Source organism: Monodelphis domestica, chromosome 3 (genome assembly GCF_027887165.1).
Source record: "Monodelphis domestica isolate mMonDom1 chromosome 3, mMonDom1.pri, whole genome shotgun sequence".
NCBI classification, from domain to species: Eukaryota; Metazoa; Chordata; class Mammalia; order Didelphimorphia; family Didelphidae; genus Monodelphis; species Monodelphis domestica.
In genome coordinates, this window is record NC_077229.1 from 291,559,673 (window position 1) to 291,573,533 (window position 13,861).

At 35.0% G+C, this 13,861-nt stretch overlaps 1 protein-coding gene and 1 long non-coding RNA gene across 3 annotated transcripts in view; one reads left to right on the forward strand and one right to left on the reverse strand.

The window, feature by feature from the left end:
* The window catches only part of MAPRE2 (microtubule associated protein RP/EB family member 2), a 199,917-nt gene that overhangs the window by 64,271 nt on the left and 121,785 nt on the right, over positions 1-13,861 (forward strand). The window lies entirely within an intron of this gene.
* The window catches only part of LOC103097920 (uncharacterized), a 55,593-nt gene that overhangs the window by 32,872 nt on the left and 8,860 nt on the right, over positions 1-13,861 (reverse strand). The gene's annotated exons all lie outside the window — the stretch shown is intronic.

The following is a 13,861-nucleotide window of genomic DNA, read 5'->3' on the forward strand; positions in this document are numbered from 1 at the left end:
ATATAAATGAAACTGATCCCTGTCTTTCTAACTCTCTTAACACCCAGAATCCCTGGCAGTACCAGAGAGAGAAATAACATTTCCATTATGGGATCAATATTCTCTTTCTCTTTTTATGAACTTTGGTGTAAAATGCATAAGAACAAGGTTAAATGACATTAATTCCAACATTAAAATCACTTAGGAGTTTACAAAACTATATACTCAGGAACTTGCCAGGTAAGTGGTATATGGAAAGAATGCCATTTAGGGACCTCATCTACCTAAGCAAGCTGATTCCCATGCTTCTTTTATATCACAATAAATTAATAATTAATAAAAATATTCACCACTACAGAAGCCCCAAATTCTTTGGACATCAATGAAGTCATGAAAAAAAATTACAAGATAAATGTCCTTTCCCCCTGCCATAAGCCCTCTCCATATTCCACTGGAAAAGCCAGCCTACTCTTTTTAAAAACCCTTACCTTCCATCTTAGGCTCTATACTATTTATTGGTGCCAAGGCAGAAGAGTGGTAAGGGCTTGGCAATGGGGTTGTGTTAAGTGGTCACACAGCTAGGAAGCGTCTGAGGCCAGATTTTAACCCAGCATCTTCTGTCAAGCCACCTACCTGCCCCCAGCCAGTCTACTATTATCAGCCTAAGTATTTTAAATACTATGATGTTATTAAATCATCATAAGAGCACTTTAGCTTTATTGACTACTGTCACATTGGTGACTCATACTGAATTTTCAATCTACTGAAACTTCTAGATCTTTTTCACATTAATCATCACCCAGCCCACACCTTTCTTGGCCTTAGTTTCCTCATATATAAAATGAAAATGTTGGATTGTATGATCCTTGAGGTCTCTTTTAGCCATAAATCTATCATACTCTGATCCTATATCCCAATTGCTATATCTCCATCTGATCCATAAGGATCTCATGAGAAACTTAAGCTACCATATGCCAGGTGCCATGCTTTGTGCTAGTGGTGCCAAGACAAAAACAAAAACTGCCTTAAGTTCCTACCCTCCAATTTTTTTTCTGAAAACCATAACCTTGAGATTGAATGGCTATGAAAGATATGAAATGAAACAATGTTAAACTCTAGGCTAAAAATATGGGAGATAGGGTGAATGATTCTATCAAAAACAAAAATAGTAAAGATGGAGGAGTAGCCATTGGTCAAGATGATTGCAAATAATGTGGTATCCTGAGGAGAGAGATTTTTATTACAATGAGTAGATGGAAGAGTCATTGGCCCAAAAGTTCACAGATGTGGGAGAGTTTCTGGGCAGTAAATTGGGCAATAGATTGAAGATTCCAAAAGAAGTAAAAGAATGGGCTAGGCAGTGACTGAATTGGGTTGCAATGGGACTAGGGAGGAGTAGGAATGATAATAATAGGGATGAGTATTCATCAGGAGGTTTATATGACTATTTCACTTGCACTCTGTTAGGAGGCAAACTGGATAATTAAGATTGGAAGAGTACAATGAGAGGCAGATTACAGTGACCTGTTCAATTGGAGGAATAAAAATCTTCAAAGTTTGGTGTTTGGAAGTGTCACCACTAATTTTAACCCCCTAATTAAAGGATCAAGACTGGTTTCTGTGCTTTAGGCATCTGGGTTCCAGATACAAGAGGGTTAAATGTTCAACTTCCTACAGGTTTCTCTGCTAAGAAGAAAGGGAAAATAAGGGGAGGAAAGGAAAAGGAACAGGCATTTATAAAGCTCCTACTATGTGCTAGGCACTGTTAAGTGCTTTTACAAATATTACTTCATTTGATCCTCATTTAAGAAGACTGTACAGAATAAATATTTCAATACTTTAGTTGAATCAAAGCTCTCTCTAAAACTAGCTGAGGATCAGGCTATATGTTTTATTTCTATAGAGAAGAGATTTTGTTTTTTTTCTTTTTTCTTAATTTAATAAATATTCAATAAAGTGAGTATTTACATATACATTGTGGAATTAAAGAACATTATACATAGAATTGTGGATTTATATCATGCAAACCCTAATTTTTAAAAAATTATTATAAATTTATCATGTGACTTTCCAATTTGTCTTATTTGTCTTTAATTTCTTCTGACCTTTTTTCGTATTTTGGGTAGTGACTGCCTTCTCTAAATGCCATTTCCTTACCACCTCAACAACAACAACAAAAAATACATTGTGACAAATAAGCATAGTGAATCAAAACAAATCCCTACACTGACAACGTACAAAAGTATTTCTCATTTTGTATTTGGAGACTATCACCTCTCTGTCTGGAGATGGATAGCATGCTTCATCATCTGTCCTCTGAAATTTGTGATTGATCATGGTATTGATGAGATATTTCTTTAGTCCTTTATCCTTATAATATTACTGTTTTATAAATTATTCTCCTAATATTGCTCACTTCTATCTGCTTCATTTCATGCAAATCTTCCTAGATTTCTTTGTAACTATCTCATAGATTCTTATAATGCAATATTATGTTTATATAACAAAATTTTTAGCCATTTTTTGAGTTATTGGTTCTTTGACACTAGAAAAAAGAGTTATAGACATTTTTGTACATACAGGTCCTTTTCTGCATATTTTGATCTCTTAGTGGTAGTAGAGGTATCACTGTGTCAATATATACTGTAATAGAGGCTGGCACTAGAGAAAAAGTGCCAGACTGAAGAGTATTTGACACTGTACATGATTTAGACAGTGTAAGATGCTTGCATTTATTAAGCACCTTATATATGCCAAGCCCTGTGCTAAGCATTGGAGATAAAAAGAAAGACAAAAGCTAGCCCCCCCTCTCAAAGAACTTACAGGATAATTGGGGAGACAAAATGCAAATAACTATGTGCAAATAAGATATACCATGATCAAACAAGACATATTCAGGATAAACTAGAGACAATCAAAGAGAGGGAAGACATTAGCTAACATAAGGGGGATCAGAAAAGGTTTCTTGTAAAATATAAGATTTTAGGCCAGACTTGAAGGAACCTAGGAAAAAGAGGTGAGGAAGGAAAGAATATTTCAGGCATAGAACAGCTAGTAAAAACGCATGGAAATGAGAAATATATTGCCTTGTGTGAGAAACAGCAAAGAGGCGTTATTACTAGATTACAAGGGTATTTGGGAGTTAGTGCGGAGTAAGAAAACTAGAAAGACCAGAGGAAAATAGATTATGAAAGTCTGAATATCAGAGGACTTTATATTTGATCCTGGAAGTGATAGGGAGCTGCTGGAATTTATTGAATGGAGTAGGGAGAAGGGTGACATCAGATTTGAGCTTTAGGAAGGTCATTTTGACAGCTGAGTGAAGGAGGATGGATTGGGTTAGCAAGTGACTTGAGGCAGAGAAATCATTCAGAAAGCTATTGCTTTAGCATAGTGAGTCTATGGTATAGGTTGATAATCAATGCACAGTAAACAACCTTAGTAACCTAGTGTTCAATAAACCCAAAGACCCAACTTTTTGGTGGGGAGAACCACTAATAAAAATTGCTGGGAAAACTGGAAGACACTATGGTAGAAACTAGGCATAGACCAACATTTCACACCATCCACCAAGATAAAGCCAAAATAGATACTTGATCTAGAGATAAACAAATTAGGGAAGCACAGAAATGTTTACCTGTCAGACCTAAAAAGATATGGTAATAATTTATAAACAAAAGACATAGAGAACATTACCAAATATAAATGAAATGGATAATTTTGACTACATTAAATTAAAAAGTTTCTGTACACACAAAATCAATGCAACCAAGGTTAGAAGAGAAGCCACAAATTGGGAGGAAATTCATAGCAACTGTCTCTGACAAATACATAGAGAACTGATTTAAGTTTATAAGCATAGAAAGCATTCCCCAACTGATAAATGCTCAAAGGATATGAAAAGGGAGTTGTTAGATGGAGAAGTTAAATTATCTATAATCATACAAAAAAATGATTAGAGAAATGCAAATTAAAACAACTCTTGAGATACCACCTTACATCTATCAGATTGACTAATATTAATAAAAAGCAAAATGATAAGTGTTGGAGGGGAAATGGAAAAAGTGAGACACTAATTGACTGCTGATGGATTTGTGAAATCATACAACCATTCTGGGAAGCAATATGAAACCATGCCCAAAGGGCCATAAAATTATACATATCTTTGACCCAGCAATGCCACTACTATGTCTATATCTGAAAGATATCAGAGATAAGGGGAAAGGACCTACCTATACAAAAATATTTTTAGTAACTCTTTTTGTGGTGGAAAGGAATTGGAAACTGGGGAGGAGAGATGTATATAAATTGGGGAATGGATGTTGTGGTATATGGTTGTAATGGAATACTATTGTGCCACAAGGAATGATGAATAGCATGAGATGAAACCTAGAAACTGCCATCTACCCTCCAGTCTCATTATGTAACTGAAACTCTTTCTCCAAAGTTACCAATGATCCATAATTATCAAATCTTAATTCCCTTTTTTCATTCCTCAACCTCTGCAACCTTGACACTGTCTGCTACCCTCTTCTTGTGTAGTATCCTTTCTCAACTTTCATGAAACAGGAATGTTAAATACTTTTCCCCCATTATCACATGGTATCTTTACAAAAATTGATCATCTATTAGGACATAAAAATAATAAATATATGTGGAAATCTAGTACATATCTTTTACAAACCATAAAACAATTAAAATAGTAATTAATGAAGGAAAATGAGCAAAAATTTGAACATAAATAAGGACTATAACTGAATTGAGTGAGAAAGAATGAATTTACAAAAAGAATAATATCAAAGACAATTAATAGAAACAAAAAGAAGCTTAATTAATTAAGCATGTAAAAAAACCAAAAAAGTCAATTATGTCTTCATCCCAAAATAAGTACAGATGAAATATCTACAAATGAGAGAACTAAAATTGGAAATTTTTAAATATTCTGAACTAAATAAAGCATTGATTTAATACTTAAAAACTGATCAACTATATTAAATTGAATTTAGTACTTGATGGACTTGATGGAGGAGAGGGAAAGGACATGATCTTCAAGTCTTTAAAAGGTTGTATACTAAACTCTGTGCCTGGCATATAATATGAACTTAATAAATGTTTATTGACTAATTATTGACTTTCAAGTATACGAGATACTAGACTTGCTCTGGCTGACTCAGTGCAGAACAAGGATCAAAATTTAGATTTAGTGCCAATGAAAAAATTTCTTAATTAAAATTTTCCAAGAGTAGAAGAGATGGCAGATCCTCCCACAGATAATGGAGATTCTTTTCAAGTATAAGTTGCATTTGATAAACATTGATAATCCTCCTAATCCTCAAATTTCATTATTCACAAAATTCTGTAAAGTAATTTGAATTTAAGGGATAGTGAAAAATTAAATTGCTAAAATAAGAACTAAGATAAATTTAAAACAAGTAAAGAAATTAGAATTATCAAAAAATTGTTTTCCTAACAACAGAGCTCCTAAAGAACCAAGTTTCAATAAGAGAAACCGAGCAAGTAGCCATAAATGAACTATCAAAGGAAAAATCCACTCAAACCAGATGGATTTATAAATGAATTGTTGAATGTTTTAAAAATAAATTTCTATGCTATGTTGATCTTTTTTAAAAGAAAAGGCTTATAAAACTGACAAAAATATGATTCTAATATTCAAATAAGAATGAATATAGAATAGAATTATAGATTAATGTAATAATGAATATTGATGCAAAGATTTTAAATATACTTTTAGCAAAGAAATTATATCAGCATTTCAAATGTGTTATTTATTTTGACCAAATTCGATCTATTCTAGATATTCAGGTATGGTTCAACATTAGGTATACTTAATCATATAAATTAGAAGAGAATCCACATTATTTTATCTCTAGGCATAGGGAAAGCCTTTTAGAAAATATAACGTTCATTGAACTTGGAAACATTAACAACCAATGATGTTGAAGGACCCTTTCTTAATATTATTGAAAGCATTTATCCAAACAAAAACATTCCTAACAATTTTAGGGACAAAATAAATATACGTATTTCTCTACTCTTATTTGACACAATACTAGAAATCTTTGCTTCAACAATAAATTATGAGCAAGAAATTAAGCATTTCAGTAACATACAGGCAATATTGTGTCTCTACAGATGACTTAAAAGTTAACCTTGAGTCAGGCACAGTGGTGAATATCTATAATCCCTGCTACTGATGACATGGAACCTAGTGGATGATGTGAGCTTAGGAGTTCTGAGGTGAAGTAGGAATAGAGCCACTGGGTATCAACACTTCTTGATCAGTATGGTAAGCCCTCAGGATTAGGGAGCCACCAGGCTGCGTAAGGAGAGGTAAACAGGCTCAGGTGGGAAATGGAGCAGTCAGAACTTCTTTGTCAACAATGGGATCATATCTATGAGTGGCCATTGTACTTCCCACCTAGATGGCATAGGGAGAATCAGTCTCAAAAAAAGATGAAAAAAAAAACCACACCTTAGAGAAAGAAACAAAATGGCAGAAGAGTAGGAACCTAGGAATCTAGAAAAGGTTACAGGTAATCAATTTTCTACAGCAGGAATGCCTTTGGACTTTTGGATCTGGGGTCAAGCCAGAAGCATATCCCGCATAGATTGTTCCAGTGCCCACAGTGAAAGTATGCTCCAAAACAAGAGACAATTCAGTACCATACTAGGGCACTGTGATGGGGACAGGTATAAAATGACTGTTTTATTACCTATTACCCAGTATCCAATCATAGATTCAAGAGTTCTACACAAAAGAGTTCCCAGTTAGGGGGTCCTTGGGCAATATATCCATAAAGAAGGAGGATGTTAAAATTTATTTCCAGCAACAATAGTGTGGCTCAGATTCAAGGTCCAGAGCAAGGATCTCATTTCCAGCATCTAGTCCAGTCTGTAAAGGAATATGTGAGGCTGGAATTCTTAACAAAAAGGGAAACTATAGTTCTGCTACTCTGAAGCAACTGAACATTCCACTTGACTGATAGGTACTGAGTTCAAACACAGTCTCCTCTTACTCAAACCAAATCCAAGTCAGGAACGTAGCTCAGATGAAAGGGGTAGGAATTGTACTTTCCCCTGAATTAGACCACACTGGGAACACCAAAGCTTACAAGTCACAATTCTTTCCCTGACTATACACGTAGAGTTGAATCCATAAATACATTTTACTCATTAGGGAAGTGGGACAAGGGTGAGATGGAATTTGAGGAAGTCAACATTAAGAGAGCTATTTCTCTTGAACAAAACAAACTAAATATACCCCCAAATATTTATAACTCCTTGAGGTAGAAACAAATTGCAATCTGAGGACTGTCCATAGGCAAACAAGCTAAGATATACAAATTTGGTGGAATACAGTTATGCTGATCTTTTATCAGAACAATGACCAACCACAATTTAGAAGATTAATGAAACATACTTCTCAACTCCTGATAGGTGAAGGATTCATAACATAGAATGAGATAATTTTTTTTGGCATGATCAATGTGAAAATGTTATGATATACTATTGCGTGTTTGAAATAGGTTTTGTTTTTCTTGTTTTCACAGTGGAAAGGGGGGTGTAAGGGAAAGAAGAGGATAGTGAGAAGACAGATTTTGCCTGATTAAGATTATTTTAAAAGAAAAAAATGGAGTAATGAAAAATTAATTGGAATAATAATCATTTCAGCAAGGTAGCAAAATAGAAAGTGAATATACAAAATCACTAAATTTATGTATATTGTTAGCAAAAACTGGGGGGGGGGATAATAGAACAAGTAATTACATTTAAAAAAATTTTTAAATGCAGAAGAGTCTGGAAGTTCCATTAGCAGTGTACATAAAGGTCTCAAAGAAAGAATTATAAACAGTCTGATAGAAAAAAGAAAAACCTAAACAAATAGTGAAATAGTTACTGTTCTTGGCTAAGTTTTACCAATGTAATAAAAATACCATAATATCTATATTAGTCTATAGATCAAACATTTTATTACTCCTTAAATTATATAACATACACTTTATAGAACTGGATAAAATACTAATAATATTCTTAGGATTATAAGGAATGCTGAACTTGTAGTCACCAGACTTGAATTCAAATCCTGACTCCACCTATTACTATGTCAACTTTGGCAAATCATTTTACTTCTGTGGAATTCAGTTTTCAGCTCTAGAAATAAAAAGTTTAACGACTTTATTTCTTAACATTGCATGATTAGGAAATAATGTCAGGAGGGGAAACATTTAAGACTTTTTAATGAAATCTGACTTTTGGCTTCGACCAGCATAAGTAAAGCCAAAATGTCTTCTCTTGGCTCTGAATATGTACGTGTTTTTGTACTGTATGCACAAATGATAAAATAAGTATGGATTTGCAGCTGTTTGGTAACTGCTGTGTAGCTTATTGGCTGTGTTCCATGTCACTGCATCCAAATTTAGGGGAATCTTCACAAGTGCAATGAATGTAGGAGGAGGCAGCTCACAGAATGATTTACTACACCCAGAGTGAATTGTTTTATGTGCTTGACATGAGCTGCTTGCCAGCATGTAGCTTCCACATGGGAATGACTGGTGAGTCTGAGAGACTTTTCTTACACGTACAATTCAGCTTTAGAATATATCACCTGTGGAACTAGGAACATTGGGAAAATTGGTTGGAAATATGATGTCTTTTCTAGTAAAATGTATGTTTTAAAAAAGGAACATAATTCTAAGAAGTAATGTTTAAAATTCAAATTCAGTGCAGCTAAGATGGAAAAAGCAATGCTATAATGTTCTTCTGATTTTTTTTAAGTCTTGTAATTCTTCATACATTTTTTATTATATTTTATTTGATCATTTCCAAGCATTATTCATTAAAGACATAGATCATTTTCTTTTCCTCCCCCCCACCCCCCATAGCCGACGCGTAAGTCCACTCCACTGGGCATTACATGTTTTCTTGATTTGAACCCATTGCTATGTTGATAATATTTGCATTAGAGTGTTCATTTAGAGTCTCTCCTCTGTCATGTCCCCTCAACCGCTGTATTCAGGCAGTTGCTTTTCCTCGGTGTTTCTACTCCCATAGTTTATCCTTTGCTTATGAATAGTGTTTTTCTCTCCTAGATCCCTGCAGATTGTTCAGGGACATTACAACGTCACTAATGGAGAAGTCCATTACGTTCGATTATACCACAGTGTATTAGTCTCTGTGTACAATATTTTCCTGGTTCTGCTCCTTTTGCTCTGCATCACTTCCTGGAGGTTGTTCCAGTCTCCATGGAATTCCTCCACTTTATTATTCCTTTTAGCACAATAGTATTCCATCACCAACATATACCACAATTTGCTCAGCCATTCCCCAATTGATGGGCATCCCCTCACTTTCCAGTTTTTGGCCACCACAAAGAGCGCAGCTATCTTCATACATTTTTTAAGTTGATGTTTTGATGACCTTACTACAATAGCTCTGCTTTTAGTGAGATAATTTGATAGGCAGAGGAAAGTTTTTGTAGGAACTGTTTTATTTTTTCTCTCTCTGTATCTCTAACCTCTAGTAGAGAATTGAACTCATAATGGATGCTCATTAAATGATGTTTAAAATTAAAAATGAAGTTTTTAGGCCCTTTTTATTAGTAATGGGTTTGTCAGAGCTGCATAAATTAGGGACTGGTAAATTCATATATTTTGCCTATTGACATTGAAGGTATTCACTTATCTCAGTTTCCATTTATTTCCTTTCTCACATTTGAGAGTGAGTGAGAGAGAGAGAGAGAGAGAGAGAGAGAGAGAGTGTGTGTGTGTGTGTGTGTGTGTGTGTGTGTGTGTGTTTAAGGCTAATGGGTAGTTTTATGTTGTAGCTATCACATTGGATTGGGCAGAGCAGCAATGTAGTTCATGAGATGGATGGACCCATTAGAATATATGAGTCTTGAGAGCAGAAGCCAATTTCTCTTTGTATTCCCAAGGCTTAACACAGTCCCTGATGGAGTAAACACTGAATATATACACTTGTCAATTGATTTGAAAATGGAAGTCCTTGTGAAAAGCTCCAAATGTAAAACTTTGTTACAGCATATCACTTTGTGTTTCCTCTACCACCTCTTCCCTTGACACATTACAACACTTAGGTGTCACTTAATGGAATTTTGAGAGTTCTAGATTATCAGTGAAAAAAATGAGGGATCAAGAAATTCAATGGTAAAGAAGAATACATCTACTCTATAAAACTATAACCTAAAAATCTATTTAAAAAAAAAAGAAAGGAAAGATGCTACCTTACAAACTTGGAGGTGTAATAATGAATGCTAGTTATCACCAACTACATTTTGAAACATAAGCAATGTATCTCCAGAAAACAGAAGAGACTTTTATTCTGTGTTTTTCACATGGCCACTTCCCCCAGGAGATAAGTGGCCCATTTCTTACCACAACCCAACAGTTGAAGAAACAGTGAGATTGGGAGACTTTCCTTCATGTAAGCTGTTGTTGCTAGATAGGAATTGTTGGCATGGCTGTCTATTTCTTCAGTATTCTTTCTGTGCTTTAGGGATTTATTAAGGATTAAGCTTAACTTTGTAAATCTCACATTTATTCAAATTTAAAAAGCTTAAGTCAAGTTATGAGCATGAAAAAAAATAGGGTAAGAGAAGCAGAACTCATTTGATTCTAATAAACTCACATTATGAATCTGAAAAGGCATGGAGTTTAGTGACCTAGTGACTAAAGAATACAGGAGATAGGGTTTCTTATCTTGGCTCTACTATGGAGGACATTGCTTAAATAACTCATTGACCCAGTTCCCCACTTTGGTGTAGCAGAGTATGTGAATCTTAAATGCTGGAACTTCTATTCCATTGGCCTCTTCTGCTGAGCCTACTGCAAAACCTTTAACCATCCAGATCGCACATCCAAGAGCCTTGAGCACCTCAGGATAAAAATTTCTCTACAACAGGTAGGCAACCCAGAGGACTTGGAATTGAGAAGACCTCAGTCCAAATCTGGCCTCAGATATTTAGGAGCTTTGTCATCCTAGACATTCACTTAACCTTTGCCAATTTCAGTTTATGCACCTCCACCCCAGGATTGTTGTGAGAATCAAATGAGATAATATTTGTAAAGTGCTTAACATAGTGTCTGAAACTTAGAAGGTGCTTAGTAAGTGCTCTGAGTGGCTCAGTGCCCCAAGTGCCAGGCTTGGAATTGGGAAGACTCATCAAATTCTTGAGTTCAAATCTGGCTTCAAACACTGGGTGACCCTAGGCAAGACATTTAACCCTGTTTGCATCGGTTCCTCATCTACAGAGTGAGCTGGAGAAGGAAATGGCAAAATACTCCAAGTATCTTTGCCAAGAAAACCCCAAATGAAATCATAAAAGAGTCAGACACAATTGAAATGACTAAATAACAACTCTCTCTCAGCCTCTAATTGACACATGCCTTTGGGAATATATTAATAATAGATTTGGAATCAGAAAATCCTGAGTGATAAATCTTGTGCTAAATATTTCCTAGCTTTATGATCCTGGGCAAGTCACCTCCCCTCTCTCAGCTTTAGTTTCTTCATCTGTGACATGGAGATATTGATCTTATAACTTGTCCCATATGGGTGTTATGAGATTCAAATGGAATACATATATAAAATGCTTCACAAACTTTTAAAATTTATATAAATGCTAGGTATTTTGTTAAAGGTGAAAGGTACTTTGGGGGTTTCTTCATTTCATAAAATGAAGAAACGGTGGCCCAATAAGATAGTGAACAGGTGAGGCTCTCACCATTTGTTTCTAGAGCAACTATAACTTACTTGCTTTATTAAGGCATGATGCTAATGAAATCAGGGTCATGGGTTTGCTTCCTTTGTGGGTGAAGGTAGATTTCTCTCTTTAATGATCATGTGACACCCTTTTTTGGTCAGAAGAGAGACTAAGCAAGCATTTGTAGGTAGGCCAGCAAATCTATCACTTTTAGAAAAATGGGTTTAAAAGACATGTCCTACAGCTGATGAACCAATATTTTCATCTTCACTTAGAGACGATGGTAATGTAAGTAAATAGCAGACCTGGCACTCTAAATCTAGCTATATTATATAAATTACTTGGAAATGTTCACCTGTGTCCCTGTACCCTGAATTATATACCTGTAAATGAAAGAAGGCATTTTAAATAACCTGGAATTTCACTTATGTATATGGTACTCTTTAGTGCCTTTGGCCCAATAAAACAAAGTGCTGAGAGAATACAGAAGGGGAGAAATGTGTATGTGCACGCGAGCGCAAGAGAGAGAGAGAGAGAGAGAGAGAGGATTTTTAATCTCCCAGGTTGCAAAAGAGAAAATCAAGTAGAGCAACTGACAATAAAATTATGCCCCATCTCACACCTCCAAACATATAGACAAGTTAGCTTACAGAATGAGTTGGTACTATTATGAGAAAGAACACTATCCACATCCAGAGAAAGAACTGTGGGAACAGAAACACAGAAGAAAAACAACTGCTTGATCACATGGATCGATGGAGATATGATTGAGGATGTAGACTCTAAATGATCACCCTAGTGCATATATCAATAATATGGAAATAGGCTTTGATCAAGAACACATGTAAAACCCAGTGGAATTGTTTCTTGGCTATGGGAGGGAGTTGGGGGGAGAGCAGGGAAAGAACATGAATCATATAACCATGGAAAATTTTTCTTAATTAATCAATAAAGTTAAAAAGAAAAAGAATGAGTAGGTGCTAGTCCTAACTCTTTGCACCATCACTGAAACAGGATTTTATTATCATACCATTACTCTAGAACGCAGAACAATTCTTCCCAAACATTGCTTTTTCATTTTTGTTTTCTCCCCAAATGAAGAGTGCTTGAGCATAAAAGATACATTCTTACACTGATTTGATAAATTTCCCAAAGAGGTCTGAAATTGTGTATCAACCAGGTTAACCATTCACACAATCAAATGTTAACCCCAATATTTTTAATAGCAAAAAAGAGTGTAGAAAATTGAAACAAAAAATTCAGCATTGATGATTGGAAATGAACTGCCAACAGGACACAAAGTCCTAGACAAAAACAAAGATGGGAGGGGTCAATCTTTAACAAAGCTAAAATATGTGGGTTTGCCTCCAACTTCCTATTCATAATTTAAGGGGAAGCTTTATCAGTAACACCCACAAGCTCCATAAGATCTCTCAGGAGAGGCAATACACACACACACACACACACACACACACACACACACACACACACACACACACAGAGCTTTCTCCCCTTCTGTATTCTCTCAGCACTTTGTTTTATTGGGCCAAAGGCACTAAAGAGTACCATAATACATAAGTGAAATTCCAGGTTATTTAGAATGCCTTCTTTCATTTACAGGTATATAATTCAGGGTACAGGGACACAGGTGAACATTTCCAAGTAATTTATAAAGTTACAATTTTATTATTAATTGTAATGTTACTAGTTGTTCATATTAATCATTTCTAAGTGACTTATATAATAATAATTCCAACTTTTCCTATCTTTCCCTTTATACAGCTATAAGCCATGCCTCATTTTGAATTATTTTTAGAACAACTATTATTTAGGGTTTACTATTCATTTAGTATTTAATGAAGAAAGCTTCATTTTATGGAGAAATTGATAGAAAACGTATTAGATCTGTAGATTTTATTCCATAATTAGTAAACTTAACACATTATAATATAACAATAAATTTCTTGGCACAGGGAACAGGGGCTCTATCTCCTACTAAGGAATCTGATCTCTGCGACCAGGCATGAGGTATTATGGCCTCTGAAGGAAAGAATCTGGATTTTTCTGACATTTTCTAGCTCTTTTGTGCCCCTTTCCCCCCTCCCTTATAGTCTCATTTAAAGTTTAGTTTTGGTTCATGTC